This window comes from Schistocerca serialis, chromosome 1 (genome assembly GCF_023864345.2).
Source record: "Schistocerca serialis cubense isolate TAMUIC-IGC-003099 chromosome 1, iqSchSeri2.2, whole genome shotgun sequence".
In the NCBI taxonomy this organism is placed as follows: Eukaryota; Metazoa; Arthropoda; class Insecta; order Orthoptera; family Acrididae; genus Schistocerca; species Schistocerca serialis.
Window position 1 is genome coordinate 1,268,132,164 of NC_064638.1, and position 18,939 is coordinate 1,268,151,102.

The following is an 18,939-nucleotide window of genomic DNA, read 5'->3' on the forward strand; positions in this document are numbered from 1 at the left end:
TCTGGAAAAGCACAATCCAATTTCGAAGACTGCAAGAGCTGATAAGTTCGAGAATTATTGAACAATCAGCTTAGCAGCTAATGCATCCAAGTTGCTGATAAGAGTGATACTCAAAAGAACTGAAAGGAAAATTGAAGAGGGTCCGTTTGACTTGAGGAAAAGTAAAGGCACCAGATACGCAGTACTGACGTTGTGGTTGATAATGGAAGCAAGACTGAAGTAAAATCATGACACGTTGATAGGATTTGTTGTCCTGTAAAAGGCTTTCGATAATGTCAAACGGGGCAAGATGTTCGAAATTCTTAGACAATTAGGGGCCACCGATAGAGAAAAACTGGTAATATGCAATATGTACCAGAACCGACAGGAAATAATGAGACTGGAAGACCAAGAGTGAAGTACTCGGATTAAAAAGGGCGTAAGACCGGGATGTTCAGTCAGTAGACTGAAGTAGCAACGACGGAAATAAAAGAAAGGTTCAAGGATGGGATTAACATTCAAGGTGAATGGCCATTAGCGATAAGATTCGCTGATGACATTACTATCCTCAGTGAAAGTAAAGCAAATTACACGATCTGTTGAAAGGAATACATAGTCTAATGAGTACAGAAAGGATTGAGAGTAAATCGAAGAAAGACGAAAGTAATAACAAGTAGCATAAATGAGAACAGTGAGAAATATAACATCAAAATAGGTGATCAAAGCAGAAGAAGTTAAGGAAACTAACCTACTACGGACGGAGCAAGAAGGACATAAAAAGCAGACTAGCATAGGGAAAAATGGCATTACTGTCTAAGAGAAACTGTTAGTATCAAACAGAGGGCTTAAGCTATGAAAGAAATTTCTGAGAATGTACCTTTGGACCATAGCATAGTATGGTGGTTAAACATGGACTGTGGGAAAACTGGAACGGAAGAGAATCGAAGCATTTGAGATGTGGCGCTACAGAATAATCTCTGATACGGTCAGGAATGAGAAATTCTCCACAGAATCGGCGGTGTAAGGAACATAAGGGAGACAGTAACGAGAAGGTGGGACATGATTCCCCTGTTAAGACATCAGGGACCAACTTTCACGGTACTAGATGGCGCTGTAGAGCATCTAGCAAATGCAAATAATTGAGGACAGGTTGCATGTGCCGCTCTGAGATGACAAGATTGGCACAGGAGGGGAATTTGTGGAAGGAAGCATCAAACCATTCAGGAGACTGATGACTCTAATAAACTCCAAGAATTGTTTCTGAAAGATAGACATACTGTTGTGTTTTGTCTATCTGTTGTTGAGAGAAGTGAAGAGCTGTGGGAACAATTCTAACAATTCGCGGCACATCCGCAATTGTAGTGCAAGGTAAACTGCAAAACATTTATTTTGTAATTAACTTTGTAAAGGAAATCCAGACTAGTGTTAGTAATAACATTGACAGAAAGCCTCTTTGGATTAATACAGCAAGAGTGCTATTTTAAAATCATTAATTATTAAATGGAAAACTAACTGCATTTAATATTATATTAGTGTGGCTCATTTACACAAGAACTCCGGGACACTTCGATGAGTCGCACTGTTATAGCACTTGAATAACTCCTATGCGATATACTTATAATCTCAAAGCTGAAACAATCATAGCAGTAGAACCAGTTTCGAAATTGAATTTTATTACGTTTTTGACAAAATTCTTGCGCATTGACACTGAAGTGTCTCTGCATCGGCCTCTTCATGATTTTGCCGTACCAGACAGCTTCATTTGTTTGCCTCTGGCACCTCAATTGTTGGTGCACATGGTCTATTACCCTAGACGTAAAGAAGAAAAGGGAAAAGACTGAGCAACTGGGTGTGTTTGTGGTGACCATATTTTGTTTTAACAATTCATTAGGTTATTGGTTCTTGTCGGAGCTGCACACGCGCCATATTTCAATGTATTTATTCTTTCTTCTTCTCGTCCGAGCAGTTGATTGTATGAATGAGGGTGTGCAAGGGTCTGACCGCTTCCGTAAGTACGGGGGCGGTTTTGGTTGGAGAGCGAATGGTCGAGGAGTATTCCGTGGAAAACGAGACGGGTGAGACCTACTGGCTATAAGTGTGACTTTTCGATAAGAAGTTAATGTTGTGGTTAATGTAAGTTTTTTCAAAGATATTCAAAGTAAATGATTCCTTTCATCGTTCATAGTTTATTATCGTGTGTGACAAATTTTCAAATTTTACTTGCTAATTCGCGAGTGTTAAATGCGTTAAAATCCAGGGACGGTGTAGGCCATTGTTCAGATGAACTGTTAATCAAACACGTGGAGTCGTGTTGAGTTTATTGTGATTCAGTTTATTCTGTTTAGTATCCCTTTCGCGATTGCATATATATTGCGTATGATTTCCGCGATTTTATGAGTGAATTTTGTGTAGTTCGTCTCACTTGATAACTTTCTTCGCGCACGCTTTTGTTTGTGAAGACCACGTGGTCGTGATCCAATGAGAAAGTCTGCAATACCAAGGCCACACTGATCTTACGCTGTTGAATATTTGAATTATTTGTGATTCTTATTTATGCTTAATTTTATAGCAATTCACTTTAATATAAATTTTATTGATTTATCCCGCATGTTAAAAGGTAAATGATTTTAATGTTTGTAGGCGTTTTATTATGCCGCAAACTAATGTGTCAATGTGTGACTTGTACCAGTACTGGTTATTTCTAACAGCCTTTTTTTGGTAGAATGATGAAGCAGTTGTCAGTGCATCGTGTGTGTTGCCTACAACTCAGCAGAAAAGGAAGCTGATTATCGTCATCGAGAATAGACACTTCCTACAAAACATGTTTTCTCTGCGCCACTGCTATTCCTTGGGACAGTCGATTCACCCAGAGCCTGCGGTCTAATTTTAAATCAGCCAAGTTGGATACTGCATACTGCATTTAGTTTCTAAATCAATTGATTCCTGGACTCCTTACTTCTGAACTGGTAGTCGCTGGAGGCCCTACAGAAATGCACTAGCCATGATGTAATTGCTGTTGTGTTGTGCTGTTTGTTAGTTTTGTTATTATTCCCATGTTTTTACTAGGTTGTATTCTTTTTTGAAAGGTTTGGTGTCACTTGACGTATAGGATGCCCTGCAAGACCAACATGTTGTGCAGATAGTGTCAGAATGGTATCCAAGGGAAATACACATGGACAGGCACAGCTAAGGGAAGGGGAGAGAAGAAGATGGGCAGTGAGAGGGAAGAGGATGTGATGGACAGAGACTGGGGGGAGTAGGAAACCGACAAACAGAGATGGGAGGAGGGGATGGACAGGGAGAATGGGGAAGGAGGCGATAGATGGGAGAGGAGATATAGAAGAGAGAGGGGGTAGGAAGTGATTGACAGAGAGAGAGGCTAGGAAGAGATGGACAGAGAGAGGGGGTAGGAGGAGATGGACAAAGGCGGAAGCAGATAGCGAGAGAGAGGAGAAGGAGACGGTGACGGAGAGAGGGGGCAGGGGGAAGAGTAGACAACCAGCTAGAGGGAGAGGAGGAGACGTGTGCAATTTACACTCCTGGAAATTGAAATAAGAACACCGTGAATTCATTGTCCCAGGAAGGGAAAACTTTATTGACACATTCCTGGGGTCAGATACATCACATGATCACACTGACAGAACCACAGGCACATAGACACAGGCAACAGAGCATGCACAATGTCGGCACTAGTACAGTGTATATCCACCTTTCGCAGCAATGCAGGCTGCTATTCTCCCATGGAGACGATCGTAGAGATGCTGGATGTAGTCCTGTGGAACGGCTTGCCATGCCATTTCCACCTGGCGCCTCAGTTGGACCAGCGTTCGTGCTGGACGTGCAGACCGCGTGAGACGACGCTTCATCCAGTCCCAAACATGCTCAATGGGGGACAGATCCGGAGATCTTGCTGGCCAAGGTAGTTGACTTACACCTTCTAGAGCACGTTGGGTGGCACGGGATACATGCGGACGTGCATTGTCCTGTTGGAACAGCAAGTTCCCTTGCCGGTCTAGGAATGGTAGAACGATGGGTTCGATGCCGGTTTGGATGTACCGTGCACTATTCAGTGTCCCCTCGACGATCACCAGTGGTGTACGGCCAGTGTAGGAGATCGCTCCCCACACCATGATGCCGGGTGTTGGCCCTGTGTGCCTCGGTCGTATGCAGTCCTGATTGTGGCGCTCACCTGCACGGCGCCAAACACGCATACGACCATCATTGGCACCAAGGCAGAAGCGACTCTCATCGCTGAAGACGACACGTCTCCATTCGTCCCTCCATTCACGCCTGTCGCGACACCACTGGAGGCGGGCTGCACGATGTTGGGGCGTGAGCGGAAGACGGCCTAACGGTGTGCGGGACCGTAGCCCAGCTTCATGGAGACGGTTGCGAATGGTCCTCGCCGATACCCCAGGAGCAACAGTGTCCCTAATTTGCTGGGAAGTGGCGGTGCGGTCCCCTACGGCACTGCGTAGGATCCTACGGTCTTGGCGTGCATCCGTGCGTCGCTGCGGTCCGGTCCCAGGTCGACGGGCACGTGCACCTTCCGCCGACCACTGGCGACAACATCGATGTACTGTGGAGACCTCACGCCCCACGTGTTGAGCAATTCGGCGGTACGTCCACCCGGCCTCCCGCATGCCCACTGTACGCCCTCGCTCAAAGTCCGTCAACTGCACATACGGTTCACGTCCACGCTGTCGCGGCATGCTACCAGTGTTAAAGACTGCGATGGAGCTCCGTATGCCACGGCAAACTGGCTGACACTGACGGCGGCGGTGCACAAATGCTGCGCAGCTAGCGCCATTCGACGGCCAACACCGCGGTTCCTGGTGTGTCCGCTGTGCCGTGCGTGTGATCATTGCTTGTACAGCCCTCTCGCAGTGTCCGGAGCAAGTATGGTGGGTCTGACACACCGGTGTCAATGTGTTCTTTTTTCCATTTCCAGGAGTGTATGTAACAAAATCTCATAAAACATATAAAATTAATTTAGCTTCTCTCATTATTTTATTTTTAGGAAAATAACAATTAAACAGATTGATATATTATTAGAAGGTAGACATAACAGTATTCTACTTCAGATGTTATCAGGTGAAAGGACAAAGAAATAAATCTGACACTTAACACCTGTCTCACTTATAATCCCATCAGTATGTTCAAAATCAATTGAAAACTATCACACACACAAGAATACAAATCAGAAAATAATTATTTAAATAAATGTAAATTTCTGAGCAAATGAAACTACATGTTTCCAGACACCTTTCAAGTCTCAAACATCTGTGATGTATATAATGCTGTTCGACGTTCGGGAGGATAAGAACTGGGCTGAGTTGTGAATGTGAATTACGATTGAGAAGGTAGGCATGCCAGGGTAGTCCAAGCAATTACGCAAAGCCACTGTGCCAGGGTGGCGTAGTGGTTAGCGGCAGACCTGGATACAAATCCCTGCCTTGATACAAAATTTCGTTTATTTTACTCTGCATATATATAAATAACTTTTTAATACACCACGTCCTTAAACTGGACTAAAAATTGCAAAACAATTTCTCTTAGCTCCATACAGATTACTAACTCCATACAGATAGTCCCGAAAAATTTTAACTGCGAGTTCTAATAGCCACTAGAATACTTGTTAGATTTAAAACGAAAAACGTGGTGTGTATGCAATACATAACTGATACATGTTTCCTCTTACCCCATGTTTCCTCGCAGGTTGCGAAGCACTACGCACGTAGTACCTGAAGATTGTACGGAAACACGGTATTAATAAAGATCAACCTTTTGATCTAGATTGGAACCACTTATTGAAGAATAGCACAAGGTCGAAGATTCGCATTTGGGATTTGTTTTCTTTATTAATTAACGTCAGTGTTTTATGAAATTCTCCTCAGTCAAACCCACCATGTGTTATTCATTATACCATTTTATTGCCGCTTCAGCCTTCACCTAAGCAGAAGAGAACTGTCGTAAAGGTACACACAGATTCACTATGTCTCAAGCTCTACATGTGGGAGCTCAGCTCAGACCAAACTGATCGCACGATATCGTACAGCATCTTAGTCGTGTTACTTACAGTGAGACTGCTTGCAACCATCTTGTGAATGGTTTCCTTCAGGATAACGACATTGCTCGACTAGAGTGGCCAGCATGTTTTCCAGACATGAGCCTTTCAGTCTGTTTCATGGAGTTTATGGGTATATGACTCTGCCGCCGACAGTTTCTGTCCATGCACTGATACTGCAGCGTTGCTAACGCCGCTCTCTCTCTCTCTCTCTCTCTCTCTCTGCCCCAGTACTCATTACACACACGCAAACCCACATAAACCACACACCACTATAACACCAAATACAATTCAAACTCGCGCGCCTCACCCAGCAGAACACGCAACGAAACAAATGAACGCCACACAGCCACAACAACACGTAATGGCAGCGAAAACTCCGCCTATGTTTTGAGTAATCGAAAAACTGCATTGCCACGCGAACACAGGCAAAGAAGTAAGCCTATTTACTTCGCCAACAACACAAGGAAACGTACCACAACTTCAAAACTGTAAGTTACAGAAAGAAAACGTGAAACAGTCTTATTTCCGTTCGTAAATGCATAACAAACAGAAAATAAATTACGTTTTGCTGTTTGCAGATGACATGTTGTATATTGTGTAGCATAACTGCTACCAAAACAAGAGGACACTAACATAATGTAAGGTACGTTACTTTTCGCCAATTAAATTATAAATGCAACTCTTACATAATGTTGTAAACGACGCAAATGTTAATAACGAATTTACAGTTAAAAATAAAAATAGAACCCACTGACGATAGCACAAAAGTGCTGAAACATGTATGGGTGAAACAAAAGAAAAAAAGGTGTCTTGCATAAGGCGGAACTTCGCATCCCACTTTCTTAGCAAGCACGGAGACAACAAGAACTGCACCACAAGATGATTAAACCTTATTTGACCTACCATAATAATGCTTAACTTACTTCTGAAGTGTTTTCGTTTATGATGTTACCAGCAGCATATGAAAGATACTGAAGTTAGTAGAACTGTTGTACGAGAGCACGCTGAAAAGTAATGCCTCCGAATATTTTATTCTGTTGACAATATTGGTGGAGGTATTGCATGTCATCCATATACTCGCTCGACTTTTCCGCTTTTCTGACCCAAGTTGCAACCCCCTGCCACTAAATGGCTCTAAATTGTAGGGTGTAACTTGTCGGTGTATAATGTATTATGTAACTACGTCGTTGCTTGAGAAACCGTCGGCTGTATTCGAGTCTCTGAAAGCACTGACTGAATGATTCGTCCATACATGGAGATCTCTCTCCTCCAGCATGACAATGTCAGAGCACACCCGAACCCTGCAATGCCTATAATTATATGTCACCTATTACTCTTCATACAGCCCTAGCTTAGCCCCATCCTATTTCAATCTGTTTCAAGAACTTATAGAACACCTTCGAGGACTTCACTTTGGTAGTGAAGAAGCGGTCCAAGCAGAGGTGAGTTTGTGGATCCGTCTACAAAATCAGACATTCTACAGTGACGGTATCAACAAACTCTTCTCTCGTTGGAAGAAATGTGTTCGTCGCCCAGACGACTTCTTCGTGAAAGAAATACACTGATGCGCCATAGAATCTAGTATAGGCATGCGTATTCAAATACAGAGGTATGTAAACAGGCAGAATACGGCGCTGCGGTCGGCAACGCCTACACAAGGCAACAGGTACCTGGTGCAGTTGTTAGATCCGTTACTGCTGCAACGGCAGGTTATCAAGATTTAAGTCAGGTTGAACGTGGTGTTATAGTCGGCGCACGAGCGATGGGACACAGCATCTCCGAGGTAGCGATGAAGTGGGGATGGTCCCGTATGACCATTTCACGAATGTATCGTGAATATCAGGAATAAGTTAAAACATCTAATCTGCGACATCGCTACAGTTGGAGAAATATTCTGCAAGAACCAGATCAACGACGACTGTAGAGAATCGTTCAGCGTGACAGAAGTGCAACCCTTCCAGAAATTGCAGCAGATTTCAGTGCTGGGCCATCAATAAGTGTCAGCGTGCGAACCCTTCAACGAAACGTCATCGTTATAGGGTTTAGGCGACGAACGCCCGCTTGTGTACCCTTGATGACCGCACGACGCAAAGCTTTACGCCTCCACTGGGCCCGTCAACATTGACATTTGACTGGAAACATGTTGCCTGATCGGACGAGTCTCGTTTCAAATTGTATCGAGCGGATGGACGTCTACGGGTATGGACACAACCTCATGAATCCATGGACCCGGCTTTCTCTGCCTCGTGATGACTGGGTGTTGTGTGATGTCCTTAGGTTAGTTAGGTTTCAGTAGTTCTAAGTTCTAGGGGACTGATGACCATAGATGTTAAGCCCCATAGTGCTCAGAGCCATTTGAACCATTTTGAACCATGGGCCCTGCATGTCAGCAGGGGACTTTTTCAAGCTGGTGGAGGCTGTGTAATAGTGTGTGGCGTGTGCAGTTGGAGTAATATGGGGCCCCTGATACGTCTATATACGACTCTGACAGGTGACACGTACGTAAGCATCCTGTCTGATCGCCTCCATCCATTCATGTCCATTGTGCATTTCAGAAGGATAGTGCAACACTCCACACTTCCAGAATTGTTACAGAGTGGCTACAGGAACACACTTATGAGTTTGAACACTTCCGCTGGTCACCAAACTCCCCAGATATGATCATTATGGAACATATCTGGGATGCCTTGCAACGTGCTGTTCAGAAGAGGTTTCCACCCCCTCGTACTCTTACGGAGTTGTTGACACCCCTGTAGGGTTCAAGGCATCATTTCCCTCCAGCACTACTTCAGACATTAGTCGAGTCCATGGCCGGTCGTGTTGCGGCACTTCTGCGTGCTCGCAGGGGCCCTACACAATGTCAGGCAGGTATACCATTTCCTTAGGCTCTTCAGTGTATACAGACATGAAGAATAGACACGTTGAGTGTTAATGACGTTTGCTTTATTTGAAAAGCTTTAAGAATTTTCACATGAAAAATAAGGAGGCTTTACTTTTCAGTACATCCTCGTAATATCATACTAAAAGCGTTTGTAAAGAATGTAAAAAATGAGCTAACATAATGACTCACTCGCTTTATTGGAGTGTTCACACTAATGGCGATCTGGTCATAAAGTACAAACGTTAATACGTATCTGGCACATCTTCAGCAGGCAACCTCTCGTTTCGTGTCGCGTGTGGCTTATCTTAGTTTTGCGCATATACAGACAGGGTGCAGGGTGACTGACTCACCTGAGATCGGTATCCCATTTTTTCGTCAACGGTACAGGATATCCCACTTTTCGGAAAATGGTGCCAGAGGGGTACGTGACTTTGTTGTAATAAGCGATATAAAGAAGCAAGTAGTTTTTTTTTTATTTTTAATGGAAAGACAAGCAGTGTGTTGCAGCGCTTGTTAACGTTGGCGTTCAAACGTGTTGCAACAGTATACGAGAAATGTGCTTAAGTTAAAAGGTATGGTGGCATAAACTGGCTATTGCGGCGTAAACTATGTCGCGTGGGGTTCTCAAGGCACACTCCGCCGTTCTCACAAACGTTTCGACCGTTTCGCTGCTTCACAAAAGCTGATCATTTCAACACGAGCTTGCACGCACGTTTGATAGTTTACCTAAGCCATTTATATTACCTTGGTAGTACAGAGACCCAATTACAAAAATCAGGGCTGACCCTTAATCTATGACGTGTAAATTAGATTCAAGAGGAAACATGTCTTCTCTAAACATTGAGGGCTTATCTTGTTATTTCACACAGGACGTTTAGCAGAAGTGTCCCATATTCCTATAGGAGATAGTATTGGTCTAAACTAGAAGAATAGCTCCTGGAGTTACATATCCGTAAACCAATACCCGTTGGGATAAGGACCAATTCGTCCTCATATCCTGTCACCATAGGCAGAGCTGTACGTGGTTACCACGAGTTCTGGCACATCCTTCCACCCTTCCTCGCAGTGAACCACGCACTCTTTCAAATACACATGGCTCCATTTGGATTGCGTCAGATGCATTTGTCGCCTACTCCCTAACGTCTGCATATCGTCGATACACCAGTGCCTTTAAATGTCCCCATAGCCGCCAATGAAATGGATGGTCAGGTCCGGCAGACGGGGAGACCAAGCTAGCTGACCTCTGCGACCCGTCCATCGCCCATGAAACGTTGCGGTGAAGTGCTGTCGCAAGACCCGTAGAAAATGGAGTTGTGTCTGATCGCGCGTGAACCACAGTCATTGGCTTTCATCGTGCAGAAATCGGCGATCCACAGCGCCTCTCAGTCTGTTTCATGGAGTTTATGGGTCTATGACTCTGCCGCCGACAGTTCCTGTCCATGCTCTGATACTGCAGCGTTGGTAACGCCTCGTTTTCATGATTGTTCGAGGATTTGTATCTGACCACAAGTGCGTATTTTGGTAATTCACCATGCCACCTCTTGTGCACCCTACCTAATCTGTAAAACCCACAGCGAACACTACACATTACACGTCACAAGGAAAAAGGGAATTGGTTTCTGGACATAAAATTATAGGAACTTTGCTTCTAGTATTAACAAATACTACCTGCTGTAGGGATATGTGAATTCTTTTTGAATACCCTACATAGGATGGTCAGAAACCGTCTGAAGAGGTTGTAATTGTCGCAGATGAGGCTGTATTAAGATACAGTTGTTAAGAAAGCAATTCGAAACGTGCCGCGTTTCCCAGTTATTTGGCAGTGAAGTTAGCCAAATAGGTTGTCGCGTGCGCAAATTCAAGCAGCCTGTGAGGGACAGTGGGGCTAGACTTGTTCTTCGTACGGTTTCCTCAAATCGGACAAACATTGCTTTTGCTCCGCTAGCCAAAATTTATCACTTCCGAAAAAGGTACATTTTAAAGGGTAAGGAGCATTTCAACGAGTGGTAACTCACGGGCCCATAGACGACAACGCATTACTGCGTTTTCAGCGCGTGCCAGTGCTTGAAATTGCGCACGCAACATCCTGATCGCCTATATCCAAAAACTCGTATACGGCGTAACGTATCTGTTTTGTTTTCATAACGGTTGTTTCTCAGCACAGCGTCCCCAGGAACACCCCAACAAACCAAACTTTTCAGACTTTTTCTGTCCATCTTGTACAACGACGGAGTCTGCCGTGAGAGTTTCACTTGGAGGAGCGTAAACCGCAATCAGGTGTCCTTGAATTTTAACATAGGCACATTTCCCGAATAATTTTGCGAAAAATTTCAACGCCAACTCTAACTGGTCTTTTCAGCGTAATTCGACTGCCCTTAAAGTATCCACATCGTTCCGTTTACGAAAAAACTCATTTGGTGTAGTATCTCAGTTCATAAAAGAGTTAAGGAAGTTACCAATCTAACAATATTATGGTCTAAGGCGCTGCAGTCACGGACTGTGCGGCTGGTCCCGGCGGAGGTTCGAGTCCTCCCTCGGGCATGGGTGTGTGTGTTTGTCCTTAGGATAATTTAGGTTAAGGAGTGTGTAAGCTTACGGACTGATGACCTTAGCAGTTAAGTCCCATAAGATTTCACGCACATTTTTAACAATATTATGTACCCCTCTGCCGACCATCATTCGCTGGAAATCTCGTTTCTGTATCTTGAACTATTCACGAAACGGAAGGAAGCGTGTTTCATGTGATTTACCGTGTATACTCAGATTTCATTACCAGAGGAGACGATAACTTACATGTTCCAGTGCGTGACCCCGCTGACGTTCACTTTTACGTTCTGTCGGCCTAAACCACTATGCCACCCCCAAACTTATCACGAATGCAGCGGTGTCTGGAGACTGTTCCACACAGATCGAACAGGTGGCGCTGTGGAGAGCGGGAGAGGCGTGGTGCACGTGCGAGGGACGGGTGTGCGGGTCAGGGCCACGTGCGCTCTGCGCTCCATTCACAGCAGGGCTGGAGCTGGAGCGCTGCCAAGTCGGCGGTCCAGCTGCCAACGGCAGACTGCGCCTCCAGGCACGAAGCTCCGCCGCAGTCCAACCGAAATAGAGATGGGCAAACTGGAACACGTAACTGTTTCGAAACAAATGAAACAGTACAATGTAATGTTTCGATACGCTGTTTCGAAACAGTGAAATGTCTACTGTATAAGTATGTCCATATAAACACAAATGAGGTGCGAGAGCGCTAATCATATCGCAGAAAGTATGAAACTATCACTTAGGCGTCTTGGCAGTTTCGTATTTCATGTAGCAAATGCGCTGCTTTCGTGTCGTGTGACTTTCATACTTTTCAATTGGCTGAGGACAGCCATAGCTGAAGACAGAAGAACCACCACGAACGGAACTGGAGGTGGGAGCGAACTGCAGAAACAACGGATATGCTACTGGGATTCCCACATTCCGTTAGTACGGGTAATATACCCATCTTGCTTATTTCCATGCACACAAAGGGAATCATTGTGGATAATATGCACAGTGACTATAGAATCACAAATAATGCAAAATAATTCGAATAAATAACAGAAAAAAATTTTGTCTTTCGAGGTGTTTCGAACCGTTACTATAAATTCACCATGCTTCCCAGCCCTTCCCGTTCACCATTACACTATCAGTGATATGTCAAACAGATTTCTTGCAATTATACCTACATCAAATTTATGTATATGTCTAGTAACTGTCACTCTACGCCTTTTCTATTCAAAATGTCGTAGGCTTACTTGCGTTTTTTAATATGATTACTGTACATGAACAGAGAAGCGTATGTTATAAAAAAAGGTGTAATTTAACTGAATGATTTTCACATAGTTATTATTTTGAATGTGAATAGTATGCATTGGTTTATTGTTTGGTTAGTGTTTATAAAGAAGATGTTACGTCATTTCGGAATGGGATAGTCAGCTAGAAACGAAGCTTTATTTTCGGACATCTTAAGCTTCATGCTATTGCTTGTCAAAAAGATTTCGACACTCTTGAAAGTGTTTCACGAAGTGGTATGTTGTGTTTCAGTACCTGTGCCGAGCCCGAATCTCGTCCGACACAGAGCGGAATGAAACATCATTGTTTCGATACAGTTAGTCCGTTCCAAGCACAGGTGGACTGAAGCAGCCTTATTTTGAAACAACGATACAGTTTCTGTGTCTGGCTCGAGATCGAATCTGGTCCGGTTATCCGAGACAGGGGCGGAATGAAACACCACTGTTTCGAAACAGTGAACCACAGCAGTTCCGAAACACTGAAACAGTTCCACGTATCGATACACCGTATCGAAACATAGAAACAGTGGCCAAGTCTACACCCAAACAAGGAAGAACAGACCACAGTAATTATCAGGCCGAGTGAGTGTGGTTTAACAGCCGCCCGACGTGGGTCTAGAGCAACCCGATCCATCACTATGAAGTATCTGATTGTAATATACCTAATATACAAAGACTTGATGAAAACTTCGATTCCCTGACATCGTGTAGTACAATACCTCACTTTAAAATGATTGGTTTTATGGTGATTCGTGAATTTCATAAAAATGATACTAAATTCGAGATTAATTAGCTTTTAACAAACTGTGGCGTTCATTGTAGTAATGGGAAAGACTTGAATTAGTGAAAACAGTAGGAATAAAATATATGGTATTAATCACCAACTGTAATTATTCAAATAATTGGACTTTTACGAATGTAGTTTACTCATTCGAGAAGTTATTCTGTCGCTTGCAAATGAAGGCAAATATTGTAAAACGTTAATTCAGGATGAAAGGTGTAAAGAACACTCCGTCTTTATGACTTTATTAATTAAACTCGTATTATTGTAACCAGATAAACGCCTAATTATAAAATTCTAGGCATCTGTTACAAATTATGTCAATCAAAACCTGTTTCGTTTTACCCTCTTAGCTTCAATTATTGTTAGGAATGTGAGTCGTTGTCTAATTAGCGTGTATTAATTAATTTTGTGAATTTCATTATTGTACTCATATTCAAATGGAATTTTCACGTTTAAAAATATTTTTACATTATAAACTTCACATATTATTCAATTCTGTAATTTTAGACGTATTATTCTGTGTTATCAGAACATCTTAGCTTTGCAACTTTTAATCGCAAATACGATTAAAAATATGTTGTCATTATTAAGTAATAATGGTCCAAGTGACCATCCATTATTTAGAATATATAAATAGGGAAGCAACGAGGCTGCTGGGACGGGCAGTTTGAGGTGATATCTTGAACTGTAACCTGTGTTACTTACTTGAATATTATTTCACTTCCAGTTCCAAAAATTATATGGTCGTCAATAAATCCACTACCCAAACATTAGGAAATACATCCATCATCATTTTGCAATGCATGTCCTACCAACAATGAGTCTCCACGAAGGACACACGTGCAAGCCGTCCGCTCTTTAACTGCTAAACGCTAACTGCTAACTGCACGTCCGCCCAGCCACAGAGTCTCGTACCGAGGGCGCAGCGATATTCATTACAGTCCATAGCACTGTCAGCATACAAACATTTAAACAGGCTACTTACAACGCAGGCAGCAGTCGAACATTCTTTGTATCCAGAAAGGCCCGTGCAGGACCTGCAAAATGCGGTCGTGCATTATCCTGCTGAAATGTAGGGTTTCGCAGGGATCGAATGAAGCGTAGAGCCACTGGTCGTAACACATATGAAATGTAACGTCAATGCGAACAAGAGGTGGCCGAGACGTGTAACCAATGGCACCCCGTTACATCAGCCGGGTGATACGCCAGTATGGCGATGACGAATGCACGTTTCCAATGTGCGTTCATCGCGATGTCACCAAATACGGATGAGACCATCATGATGCTGAAAACAGAACCTGGATTCATCCGAAAAAATGACGTTTTTCCATTCGTGCACCCAAGTTCGTCGTTGAGTACACCATCGCAGGGGCTCCTGTCAGTGATGCAGCGTCAAGAGTAACCGCAGCCACGGTCTCCGAGCTGATAGTCACTGCTGCTGCAAAAGTCGTCGAACTGTTCGTGCAGATGGTTGTCGTCTTGCAAACGTCCCCATCTGTTGACTCAGGGATCGAGACGTGGCTGCACGATCCTTTACAGCTAAGCGGATAAGTTGCCTGTCATTTCGACTGATAGTGATACGAGGCCGTTGGGATCCAGCACGGCGTTCCGTATTACCTTCCTAAACCCACCGATTCCATATTCTGCTAACAGTCATTGGATCTCGACCAACGCGATCAGCAATGTCGCGATACGATAAACAGCAATCGCGATAGGCTACAATCCGACCTTTATCTAAGTCGGGAACGTGATGGTACGCATTTCTCCTCCTTACACGAGGCATCACAACAACATTTCACCAGGCAACGCCGGTCAACTGCTGTTTGTGTATGAGAAATCGGTTGGAAACTTTCCTCATGTCAGCACGTTGTAGGTGTCGCCACCGGCGCCAACCTTGTGTGAATGCTCTGAAAAGCTAATCATTTGCATATCACAGCATCTTCTTCCTGTCGGTTAAATTTCGCGTCTGTAGCTTGTCATCTTCGTGGTGTAGCAATTTTAATGGCCAGTAGTGTAACCAAATGCTCTCAGTATAAACCACTGGATGATTATAGTCTGGGTAATTTGCACACCGTTTTGCGGAAGCTAATTTTTCACGACTCTCAGTGTTATGACGTCATAATCGAGAACTTTGTGCCGTACAGTACTGTAATCTCGCAGGTATATTCTGTCTGCAAACTGTGTTGTGAACAGAGTCGGTTGTAAAGACGTAATAAAGTAAAACGTCAATCCTAATTTCACTGCGTGAACACTGAAAATATAGTAAGCGATAAACTTTGTTCCTTTCATTTGGGTGGGAGGAAGGGGGGGGGGGGGTAGCAGAGGAGGGGTTGTGAGCGAGAAAATGTTTCGTAAATGTATGAAATTATGCGTGAAGTTTGGAGGAAGTTGCTATGTCCTCCCATTCTCAAATACTGGATTAATATGAATTTTGTCGAGTTATCTGCGCGCCGTCAGTTATACTACCTCGAAAGAATTACACGGTTGCTAACTGTAATACCTGTCCTGTTGTATTAAACTTTTAACTTAAGATTATACCTCGTAGTGAGCAGATTATGACAGCATTTACTTTTTTTATATCAGGTAATAGTTACACGAAATACTGAAAATTAATTTTTTATTTTTTTTTATTTTTTATTTTGTGCTTGAAAGCTACTAGATAGGCAAACTACGACTGGTATTTGGTTCCGGAATAGCGGTTTAGTAACTTTTAAACGCGTAAAATTATCTAGCAACTTCACTGAACACACGTATGCGGGAGTACATGCCAATAAGAGACGTAAAGGTACGTATAATGACTAATAACACAAAATTAGGTAAAGTGGCAGCAGTGGTGGGGTATACAAATGATGCAAGGAGACGGATTTTTTAATCCATCTATTGTAAGGAACCCGTATATGAAAAGTAAACTAGAAATTATTTGAGAGTCTTTCTGGGTTGGGGGAGGGTGGGGGGTGGGGGGGTTCTTGGCGATGGAAAGTGTTAAAGCTGCTTGCTTATTTGTGCCTGATGTATGATGCGCGGTGTAGTAAGCAACTAGGCGGCTGCGACGAAATTGCAGCAGGTCCGTCGGTGTCAAAATACAACTGTGATAACTGTTGAGGATTATAATATTCCTCTACCGACTCCCGCTGCGTGTATGCTGCTCGGAAGAAACTAGTACTGTATTTCACCTAAGTTTCTGTATACACGACGATAACATTTCTGCCTCATAATGTAGTTGTTAGTAGCAAGTTAACGGTTTTTAAATTGCGCTAAAGTCATATCAGCTAGCACAATTTGGAATTGTAGTTCGTCCAGTTTTGCCACACGTGTCACAACTTACAATCTGGTTGATAACATTCAAATATAGAAAACTTTTTAATTGCTTTTGTAAACGAGTCTGCTATAGAAACGCTCGAGAATTCGCATTAGATTGCAAATGAAGGAATATGAAACACATCAGTTTTCGCAACTCACATGATAGCAACCAATTCAGTCCGGCCATGCAGCAATGGCAGTTTCCCCAGGGGCTTACGCGCGTGTATATATATAGTCAATGTAGTCTGTAGCACTTCACGAAACTCGCACCATTTGAATGAGTCGGACGTTTCCAACAGACAATATCCATGGTAATATTCAGTCCCTACAGTATTCTAACTTTAAGCGCACTGCAGTACCTGGCATTCATTTCATTCCGACGCACCACCGAGCCGCTACTCCCTGCCTCCCTGCCTCGCCCCCCCCCCCCTCTCTCACTCCCTCTCTCTCTCTCTGTGTGTGTGTGTGTGTGTGTGTGTGTGTGTGTGTGCGCAAGAGAGCGCGACCTTATCTGCGATTCTCTGACTATCGGTATACCTCGCTCTCTTCTTCTCGTATAGCAGATACATTTTTGCATAAATGTTAGAAAAAAGAGGTTAGATAAAACTGATATATTGGTTCAATATTGGTTCAGCAAGAGATAAACAAATTAATAATAAATACGTAGCATAAAACAATAAAAGTAACGTATAGTTATAATTTGTACCACAGGAAAAAACACATGAACCAGAAAATATGTGTAAATGTTGCCGTATTTCAGGAATGCACAAAGCGAAAAAACAAAAACAGAGAAAAAATAAAACCACACAGAATTAACAATGTTTTTACGGGCTCCAGCACTCAAAACCCGCCAAAATAGTACCTCCAAGTAAATATGTATCATCACGTTGTACGGATGAAGTACTATAGTCTCCCTTATGATAGCCCATCCCAATATTGGAAACGAAAATGACAACAAAGAACGAAAAGACCGAAGTAAGAGTGATTTCAGGTGTACCGCAGGGGAGTGTCGTAGGATCGTTGCTATTCACAATATACATAAATGACCTTGTGGATGACATTGGAAGTTCACTGAAGCTTTTTGCGGATGATGCTGTGGTATATCGAGAGGTTTTAACAATGGAAAATTGTACTGAAATGCAGGAGGATCTGCAACGAATTGACGCATGGTGCAGGGAATGACAATTGAATCTCAATGCAGACAAGTGTAATGTGCTGCGAATAAATTGAAAGAAAGATCCCATAACATTTAGCTACAATATAGCAGGTCAGCAACGGGAAGCAAATTCCATAAATTATCTGGGAGTACGCATTAGGAGTGATTTAAAATGGAATGATTATGTAAAGTTGATCGTCGGTAAAGCAGATGCCAGACTGAGATTCATTGGAAGAATCCTAAGGAAATGCAATCCGAAAACAGAGGAAGTAGGTTTAAGAACGCTTGTTCGTCCACTGCTTGAATACTGCTCAGCAGTGTGGGATCCGTACCAGATAGGGTTCATAGAAGATGTAATGTCTCTTGCAGCGGTCTCTCCACGATATTTTCAGAAATTTTATAAATTATATAACTCAGTACATATCTCGAAATATCTCTTCTTATCTTACCGATTATCAATGCAAAGTAGTTTCAAGTCCAATTATTCCTTGGAGCGTCCATTTACTCCATGGAATAGCTTCTCTGCTATCTATGTTTTCTCTTAGGAAAAAGAATAGGGGACTTCTTGCCGATTAGTCGTGAAAGAAGGATGTATATGTATGTATTGTTGAGCTAGTCGCCATCTTGATGAGATTCTGTATGAGAAGGAATTTAATACATGAACTAAACTAAAAGTAAGTGTGTTCGCGTATTATTTAACGGATTATTATTATTGACAGTGTCTGCTTACTACGCTGTGTTGCACGGGATCAGTGAGGAACGTCTGATTTACACTGGACGAACCTGCCGTTTTGTATGCTCAAGATATCCAGTTACTTCAAATAAATAGGCTAACACGGTCTTACCAGGAGATCTCCGGTCTTCCCCGTGTGATCACCGAAAGTTAATAATTATTACAAATGTTTCCAGGAGATCGACTGACAATTTTGGTCGCACCGAGACTTCGAAATTGCTTCA